The sequence below is a fragment of the Giraffa tippelskirchi genome, chromosome 9 (genome assembly GCF_054371585.1).
Source record: "Giraffa tippelskirchi isolate mGirTip1 chromosome 9, T2T-mGirTip1v1.2.pri, whole genome shotgun sequence".
NCBI classification, from domain to species: Eukaryota; Metazoa; Chordata; class Mammalia; order Artiodactyla; family Giraffidae; genus Giraffa; species Giraffa tippelskirchi.
In genome coordinates this window covers 128,040,986-128,050,838 of record NC_137283.1, presented here as the reverse complement: position 1 = coordinate 128,050,838, position 9,853 = coordinate 128,040,986, and the positions used below count along the sequence as shown (strand labels likewise).

At 41.3% G+C, this 9,853-nt stretch overlaps 1 non-coding gene across 1 annotated transcript; it reads right to left on the bottom strand.

Moving 5' to 3' along the window:
• Window positions 1-7,773: 7,773 nt before the first annotated feature.
• Window positions 7,774-7,880, bottom strand: LOC145522083 (U6 spliceosomal RNA). The gene has a single exon (XR_014065901.1). It is a non-coding gene; the product is annotated as a U6 spliceosomal RNA (small nuclear RNA).
• Window positions 7,881-9,853: the final 1,973 nt, after the last annotated feature.

Genomic DNA, 9,853 nt, shown 5'->3' with positions numbered 1-9,853 from the left:
TCATAAGCAGCTCTTGAAATGGAGTGTCAATTCCTTCAAGCCAGATACAGCTGACTTTTACTGTCTCTTAAACATTCAAGGAGTTCAACAGTGTGGAAACGACTCGATAAAAATTTTTTTCCCTCAAAGTAACTTGAGTTCAAACCCTTCACTGTTTCAAATCAATCTTCCCAAGTAATGCTAATTACTGAAGCCATGCTGCATCTAGCACTTTGTTCATTTCTGACATCAAAAGTCAGTTCTGGAACAACAGGTATGTGACAAAGAAACATAAAAAGAGAGTGGAAAATTGACAAATTCTTTCAAAGAGGTGGAAAGAATCACCAGGCAGGTGAAAGAGTCATTTAGGGACGTTTTAATGCAGAAAAGAAAGCTCTCACTTGAAATGCTGAGTGGGAGAACAATTTAAGTTTAGTTTATGAACATCGGTGCTAATTATTTAAATGATAAGAACTAAATTAGCTTCTTTTCTTAAAACCAAATACATTCAAACCTCTTGAATTTCCTGAAGTACTAAATCAAGGTTTTGGGTAGAGTGGGCTGGAATAGATGGGGTGAGGACAGAGACTGTATTTTATTTTTCAATGAACCCTGTCACCTGAAAGCAGTTTCTGCTGTTTTCCAAAAATGAGTTACAGTGGTCACACTCTGGCTTCACCCTAATATTGGGCAGTGATGGAAAATTGTCTCTCTCAGCTCTGTGAATCAACAATTCTCAACCCTTTAGAGCTCCAATATCATATTCTAACTTGATTTTATAACTACAACTCTACTAAAAGTCTTCATGGTATAATTATATACATACCTAAAGCACATAAGTTAAAAAATACATGCTTTCACCAAAACTCTAGACACACAAGGATAAGATGAGTTGAACTGAATTATCTAAGAAAGCCATTCTAGAACCCAAGCAAAGATTCCCAGCACTTTTTTAATGTAGACAATGGTAACTCTAAGCAGACAGAACACACAAGTCCCTCTGATTGAATTTCATAATCAATGTCTGCTCATCCAAACAATGTTTCCCAAAGTTTTTGGACAAAGGATTAATTTTAGCTGAACATATCTGCTATTTGCCACTGAGTCTGTCTTTGACCAATCTCTACAATATTTTATTTATTTATTTGACCATGCTGTGTTGTCTGGGGCATCTTAGTTCCACAACCAAGGATCAAAACCAAGCCCACGGCAGTGAAAACACTGAGTCCTAATCACTGAACTACCAGAGAATTCCCAAAACATTTTTTTAGATGACAGATTTTGAATTGTGCCAAAATTATACAACAAGTGTTCCCCTCTTAACTCAGTGGTTGATCTTGCTTAGTAAGCTATGTGCCATAAGTACAAATAATGGAGCACTCGCAAACTTGACTCTGAACTTGGCCGCAGGACATGTTTCAGCAATGGATGCTAGCAAACCTGATGCAAGCCAAGGATTGAAAAGTACTTGTGCTTTGGGGCTTCCCCTCTAATGGCCACCACTACCACACCATATGACGGAGCCCAAACAAGCCTATCAAGGATGAAAGGCATGTGGTCCAGTCATTCCTGCCACCCAAGTCAAGAGCTACTCAACCCCTGGAAGCAGTGCTAGCCCACAGCTAACTACAGATAACCGAGAACCAGCCTAAACCAGAAGAACTGCCGTGTACATTCCAACTCCCACTGCAAAGAAAGTGTGAACCAAATAAATGGCTTCTGTCTTAAGCCACTAAGTTTTGAGGCATTTTGTCATTCAGTAAAAGCTGACTGACACACCATGAGATTTCAAACAATAGCCTGCCGTTCTCTTCACCCTTTCTCTTCAGTCCCAATGATCCTTTGTTTAAATTGCTGGATCATTGCTAGATCTTCCATTTTACTGAAACACAGTGGGATTATGGGATTGCAGTCTGGAAACCAATTCAGAGAATTTAGAGATTGTCTCATAAATGGGAGAATGGGAGGGTAATAGTTTTCACCAGCTGGGTTTTATTAATATTCAGCTGTCCTATCTCTGCAACATATTTCAAATGAGTGAAATACACTGATGGCTGAAACATAAGCACCAAAGTCCAACATCTTTTATAGCAAAGTTATTTGAAATCCAGGGAAACAATGAAAGCTTTCAAGAAAAAAACAAGCGCTTTTCTTTTTTTTTTTTTTAGTACACCAAGCAGGTGGCATACTATAACCACAAATAAAGCATTCAAATTTCAATTCATCTCAACAAAAATTGGGTGATTATTTGGCTTCATCATGGATCAAAGCCCCCAGATATCTATAGTCTTTGTACCAGACATTCCAAAATGGAACAAAAGGAGAACAATAAATCTAAGTTGCAGCACATTCAAAATGAATCATTTGTTTATGTCACTGGTAAAAATCATTGTTCTGATGCTATTATAGCTACAATTATTATGGCATCTATTTTTTCTGATTCCTATAGCATAATATGATTTTTTATTTTTGCATATTTAATAACTATTCTTGCTTAACTTTAGGACATTTAAATAGATCTCTCCATAAATTTCCAGACTGAAATCCACCTTCATGCCAAAATGTGTACTGATTTATCTCATCAGTCAGTGAGGAGGCAAAACTGACAACTGATGTTATATTTCAATTTAAAAAACAGTTAAAACCCCCCAAAAAAACGGTTTTAAATAAATAAATAAGTTGGAGAGCATATGCAGAACAGGGAATCCCCTTGCATTCTTGCTGGGAATGTAAATTGATACAGCCACTATGGAGAACAGTATGGAGGTTCCTTAAAAAACTACAAATAGAACTACCACATGAGCCAGCAATCCCATTCCTGGGTATACACCCCGAGGAAACCATAATTCAAAAAGACACTTGCACCCCAATGTTCATTGCAGCACTATTTATAATAACCAGGACATGGAAGGAAACTAAATGCCCATCAGCAGAAGACCCAATAAAGAAGATGTTGTACATATGTACAATATTAATTGCAATATGACTGGAATATTACTTAGCCATAAAAAGGAATGAAACTGGATGATTTGGAGAGCTGTGGATGGACCTAGAGACTGTCATACAGGGTGAAGTAAATCACAAAGAGAAAAATAAATATCATATATTAGTGCATACATGTGGAATCTAGAAAAACAATATAGATGAATCTTATTTGCAGAACAGAAACAGAGACCCAGATGTAGAGAACAAACATTTGGACACTAAGAGGGGAAAGGGGGTGAACAGGATGAATTGGGAGATTGAGATTGACATATATACACTATTGATACTGTGTTTCAGGTAACAATGAGAACCTACTGTTCTCAGGGAACTCTACTCAGTGCTCTGTGTGACCTAAATGGTCACCACCCCCTCCACCACACTCACATATTTGGACAAATGGAGTGTTTATACCCACCTTTCTGAAAGTCCTGGAGCCCTCAGTCAGGGTCTGGCTGGTTCTCAAAGAGGAGGCTTCGGGCACCGGAGACAGGCTTCGAAAAGTCTCCTGTTTCATGTATGGAATGCTCTGATGAAGATCTCAGGGAGGTGCCGTGATACAGGGAAGCCAGGGAGCTCTTTGTGGCTGTGCCTTTACAGATCCACAGTAAGTGTGCATTTGGTCCCCGCCGGGGACCAGTGGACTCCGGAGGAAGCCGGCCGCCCTCTCTTCCTTTGCTTGTCAGTGAAGGACCAAGAGGACCAAGAACAAGTGTGAATGGCACCTGCCTTGGGGACTATGGCTTCTTTGGACCTTTGAACCTGGCTGCATCCTGATCTTAATCTCTTAATCTCACGGCAGCAACTCCAGTTTTTCATTCACTGAAGAAAGCCAGAGGTCCTGTCTGTCCTTCTCCATCAACACTCACCATTTTTTCTCTCCCTGCCTCTCACACCACCCCAGATACCCATGTTCCTACTCTCAAGAGGTGGGGGAATAACATCAGGGAGGCCCTCGTCTTCCCCAAGAAGGACCACTTGCTCCTGGCATATTTAGTGCCGTTTCTAATCCTGTCTTGGTTCTGATAGCTCTCAGAAGGTGGATGTCCCTCCCCATTGCCCCGACCCTTCTAGAGTGCCCCCAGCCAGCAGCAGGCCCCTCTGCCCGCTCTCCCCAGCCTGGCCCCTCCCTGCCACAGAGAGACATCAGTGCCACCACCCCACAGCACAGGCTGCTTCAAGACTGCCTCTCAGAGCCAGACAGTGGCTTTTCTTGGTGGCATCACCTGGCACAAGTGGGAGTGGGGAGAAGGCCTTTCTGTCCGTCATGTGACAGAGAGAGTTTAGACTCTAATCTCCAAATCAGAGTTCTGATCAAAAGATGCAGAGTCTTGATCTCCAGACCTTGTTTCCCTTCCCAGGAAGAAAATGACTAAACCCTTCTCCAGGAAGAAGCACCCCACACTTTCCCTTGGACAACCTTGAGCTCTGCTGTAGGGAGTGTCTCAAAGTTTCTGCCTTCCTGAGGTTCCTCCTGAGGAGGTGTGTCTGTCCCAACCTCTGTCTGCTCAGGCCCCACCTGCTAAGTACCGGCAGATCTCCCCTAGATTCCTGCAGGGGTGAGGGGGGGCTGTTCACAGAGCCCCCTTCCCCTACCCAGCCCTCCGCTGCTGACTACTGGGAGCTGCTCTTGGCCCACCAGCCGTGGATTGGAGCTCCCTTGGAGAGGGCCTCGCAGATTTGAACAGGCATAAGGCCACCTTTGCCCCTGCCCTCCCAGGGCATGTTCCCAAGAGGGAGAGTTTAATGGCTGGAAGGGCATTGGAGGGCTCCTTTCAAGAATCACGGATGGACGGAATTATATTTCAGAAGAGGTTTTCCTCTGATCCCTGCTCTCTCTCAAAGGACACAGAATGCTGAATATTTACTGTCTTAGATCATGGATTTCTTTTTCTTTTTTCCTTTAAAAACCAAACCAACTTTGTTGTTGTTCAGTCGCTCAGTCGTCTCTAGCTCTTTGTGGCCCCATGGACTATAGCAGGCCAGACTTTCCTGTCCTTGACTATCTCCTGGAGCTTGCTCAAATGCATGTCCATTGAGTCAATGATTCTGTCTAACCATCTCATCGAAGCAAGTTTATCAAACATTTTTTAAGAGCTTACAGATTTCTGATACCTCCCACTAAGAACCAAAAGGGACCCCAGTGTAAATCCCACCTAAGTTGAGTTCAGTGTACATCCTCTCTTTCTGCTTGCTGGACATCTGACACTGGGTCCCTTGGTAGGTGGTCAGACGGTGCTGGACCCTGCTGATTCAGCCCCCTCTGCTGCTTCCTGAAGACTGTTAGAGGGGGAGGGACTGCCTGAGATCCACAGGCCACCCTATCGCTGGTGTTGAGCCCATTCAGTTTTGAATTATCAGTCTTTCTCCATTTCAACCCTAAGGTCTTGGTTTCAAGAAACATAGCAGGACTTTTTTTTTTTTTTTTTTTTGAGGCAGTTAAAAAAAAAAGCTCATTTGGATTTATTTAAGCCAAGAGTACTGTAAAACCCTAATTTTAAAAGAGCTTTATTTTTTTTTTAATAAATTTATTTATTTTAGTTGGGGGCTAATTACTTTACAATATTGTAGTAGTTTTTGCCATACATTGACATGAATCAGCCATGGGTTTACATGTGTTCCCCTTCCTGGACCCCCCCCCCCACCTCCGTCCCCATCCCATCCCTCTGGGTCATCCCATTGCCCCAGCCCTGAGCATTTGTCTCATGCATCGAACCTGGAATGGTGTTCTGTTTCACATATGATCATATACATGTTTCAATGCTATTCTCCCAGAACGTCCCACCCTCACCTTCTCCCTCAGAGTCCATAAGACTGTTCTATGCACCTGTGTCTCTTATGGTGTTGAGCCCATTCAGTTTTGAATTATCAGTCTTTCTCCATTTCAACCCCAAGGTCTTGGTTTCAAGAAACATAGCAGGACTTTTGAACTAGGTTTTTTTGTTTGTTTATTTGGGGCATGTTAAAATATTAATTTTGAGATTTTACCTCCTTTTAGGTTATTTTTGCTAATATCAGATATATATATATGACAGGTTTATGGTTCTGACCCTTCCTAGTGTTTCTTTAGAGAAAACTTCAAAGATAAACTCCTTCTTGATATATATATATAAATTTTTTTTCCTTTAGCACCTTGTTATCACTGGACTCAAAGGCAAAAAGTGATCTCTTTTTTGTATTTGTATATCACAAGTAAAGGTGTTTTGTTCAGCTGCCAAAAAACAAAAGAGAAAGAGACTTAATATTCTCAGTGGAAGCTGAAGTGAAATATTGGACCTCTCCTCTGAAGAATATTTTTCCATCAGGGTTTCAGAAACTGTTCCTGTAATGCCAAATGATTTGAAGTAAGAAGCATTTCCTTTACAAAGCAGGTGTCTGATGGGCAGGTCAGTTAGATGTAAGAAGTTTGTAACTATGGGCCAGTCATTTGGCTTTTTGAAAACTAGAAGTTTAGTGGAATAAGTGCAGCGTTGCCATTCGCAAGTGGAACAGTCTCAAATCTTTCTATGGAAACAGTGATAATCTTCCTTGTGTGCCTGACGATGAAAAGTCACCGAAGAAACAACGGACAAAATGTTTAAGGGTAAATACTTAATAAATATGAAAAATGGATTTCTCACCCATCATCTAATTATTAGACATTATTTAATAGCTTATTAGGGACTTCCCTGCTGGCTCAGTGGTAAAGATTCTGCCTGCCAGTGTAGGAGATGTAGGTTTGATTCCTGGGTCAGGAAGATGTCCTGACAGAGGACATGGCAACCCACTCCAGTATTCTTGCCTGGGAAATCCCACGGACAGAGGAGCCTGGCAGGTTACAGTCTTTGGGGTCCCAAAAGAGTCGGACTAAGCAACAACAACAATAGTTTATGAGATCCTAAGAGAGGGCAGACTAACATTAATTCATGATTATTAGAAACCAATACTGACATTTGCAGGAAGAAGTTTGCTAAAAATTATACTCTAGCTTTTCTACGGTTGAAACACTGTAACTTCCTGTCATTTAGATAGTGAACTGGGCTCACATGATAAAAATAAATAAGCCAAAGAACCTCCTTCATGACAGAAAAATATTTCAGAGCTGGAGGAAAAAGAGAAGGCCTGGTCTGTGCAATCTGGGGTTTATGTAGTTTACATTATAGGGTGTGTGCATGCTCAGTCATGTCCAACTCTTTGTAACTCCATGGACTGTAGCCCATCAGGCTTCTCTGTCCAGGGAATTTTCCTGGCAAGAATACTGGAGTGGGTTGCCTTTTCCTGCTCCAGGGGACCTTCCTGATACAGGGGTCAAACCGTCGGCTCTTGTGTCTGCTGCACTGGCAGGCAGATTCTTTACCACTAGCACCACCTGGGACGTTTACATTATATATATATATATGCAAACACAATCCTTCAGGATACTTATCAAGTAATAAACAATGGTAACCTCTTTATTCAGAATCCAGTAGTTAGGTTGACTTTAAACCGACTCTGTGGGGCTTTCTTTTTGGTGGGTGTAGAGTTTATGACAGAAAGTGTAAGTTTTTCCAATTTTTTAATCACTATTGACCCTGTATTATGTGTTGCATGCTTTCTCTCACTTAAGCTTCACAAACAACTCTTTTGAGACAGATGAGAAAACTGAGGGTAAGGAGAAAGATAACTTGCCTGTGATCATGCAGTTTACAAATAATGAAGACCAAAGAAGGATTTTGCCAATGACCACATTATTAGCCAATAAATTCCCTTAAGAAAAGAAGTAGCAATGAGGAAACTAGAATATTATAGGTTTTGTGGCTGTAACTCATTTAAAAAAAAAAAAAATATATATATATATATATGAAATGCTTCATGAATTTGCATATCATACTTGGTCAGGTTGCATGTTAATCTTCTCTGTATCGTTTTGATTTTAGAGTATGTGCTACAGTAGTGAGCACTGTAACTCACACTTAACTTGGCTGAAAAAAGAGAGACCAAAAACAGTTGATTGGCACTACAAATAAACCCACGCAATTTATTAGACCTGACCGCTAGCGAGACTTCCCTTATCTACCCTCAGTCATTAAGCTTTGACACTCTTAATTAATGGATACATATGTCAGCTGGGTTTATTGCATATGAAAAATGCCCAGGAACAAACAAAAAATAATATGTTGTTCCCAGGAGCAAGTAAGAGATTATTGATTATGATACGTGAGAGTTCACTCAGTTGCTTTGCTGTAGTTGAGGGAGAGAAAAGAAAAACAGGTTGGTGAAATACAGCTCCTGTAAAGAGATGGATATTCTCCATGCTTTTGACAAACTCAATTTATGAGTGTAGATCTGTGCCACAGGGCTGGCCACCCAGCAACCGCACAAAACCATCTGTGCTTACCTAGTAACTGCTCAGAATAATCTAATTCTCCTGTTTCCAAAGCTAACAATATGAGACACAAAAGGAAAACATACGGAATTGAAAGAAATTGCAGGGAGATGGAATCTTTGCTGGTGCTAGACTTAGCATTTTGGCAAAGCTTTCTCTAATTAGCTAAGATCCCATCCTATAGGATAGAATATTCTGCAGAATAATTTTGAATACACTATTATTTTTAACCATCATTGCTTACAAATTCATTAAGTAAAGAAATTTAAATGTGGAATTACATACAAAGTCTTCATGGCAACATCCCAGCCCTGTCCAGCTACTCAGCATCCTTCCCTGGTTTCTCTACCTCTGCTCGCATCTTACAACTGGGACCTCAAAAGGTCCCTTCACTCCCCTATTTATCTGTTCTTCACTGGCCTTTCTTTTCCTCTCTCCCTATTCTCTTGGCTTCAGCCATCATGTCTTGGAGTTGGTCCTGCATCTATATGATCAGCTCACATTTCCCTCTTTTTCAAATTCATGACAATGGCCTCGACTAGGCTTGGTGTTGTCTTTTGAGGATGCCAAGCATATTCCCACCTCCAGGCCTTTGCATCTTCTGCTTTCTCTGTCTGGAACACTGTTTCCCTTCATATGCATGGCTGGCTTCCTTGCCTCCTTCATGTCTTTATCTAATGTCGGTGAGAACTTCCTGACCACCCCCTTTAAAACTGCAACACAACCTACATCAGACTCCTGTATTCCCTGTTCCCTCTCCCTGCCTTACTCTTCTCCATAGCAATTACGACTTCTAAAACATATGTGTTGCTTACATGTTTTGTTGACTGCTTATCTCTCCATGCAAACTTCCGAGGGTAGGAATTTTTTATCTAATATGTTCAATTCTACATCCCTAGTGCTCACAACACTGGCGCAAAAGCCAATATTACCTATTGAATGTAATGAATGAAGGAATGAATGAATGATTGCCCCACTGGCACCTCACATAAAACTCCTTCTCGTTCATAGATCTGCTCCTTTCCTGCCATAAATAGTAGCATCTGCCTCCTTCTACTCATTCAGACAAAAAATCTCAATCACATTATCCCTTTTTTTAAATAATGTGTCAAATTATTTTAAGTCATTTTGAGATCCCACTTACCCACTTCTTACTATTTATCCCATATCTATTCTCCCAGCCCTCATTCAGGGTCTCATCTCCTGCCTTGCCCTTCACAAAGACTGCTGCATCACTTCAAGCCTGTCTTGTCTCCAACTTCTATTTTTCAGTTCATCCTGGAACACTGACCGAGACTGAGTTTCCTAAAATGCACATGTCAGATCACATCATACCCTGTTCTAAATCCTTAGCATGGAGTTGAAGACTGTCCATGACCTGATCTCAAACCATCCTGCAATCCTCACCCTTTCACATGCTCTATATCCAGACGCATGAGACAGCTCCCCCTGTCCTAAAGCCAAGGATACTGTGATGACTCCAAGCCTTGCTGCTGTTCCCTCAGCTGCCCAAGCCAGTGCAGCCATTGCTTGTTCTAAAAGCATTCC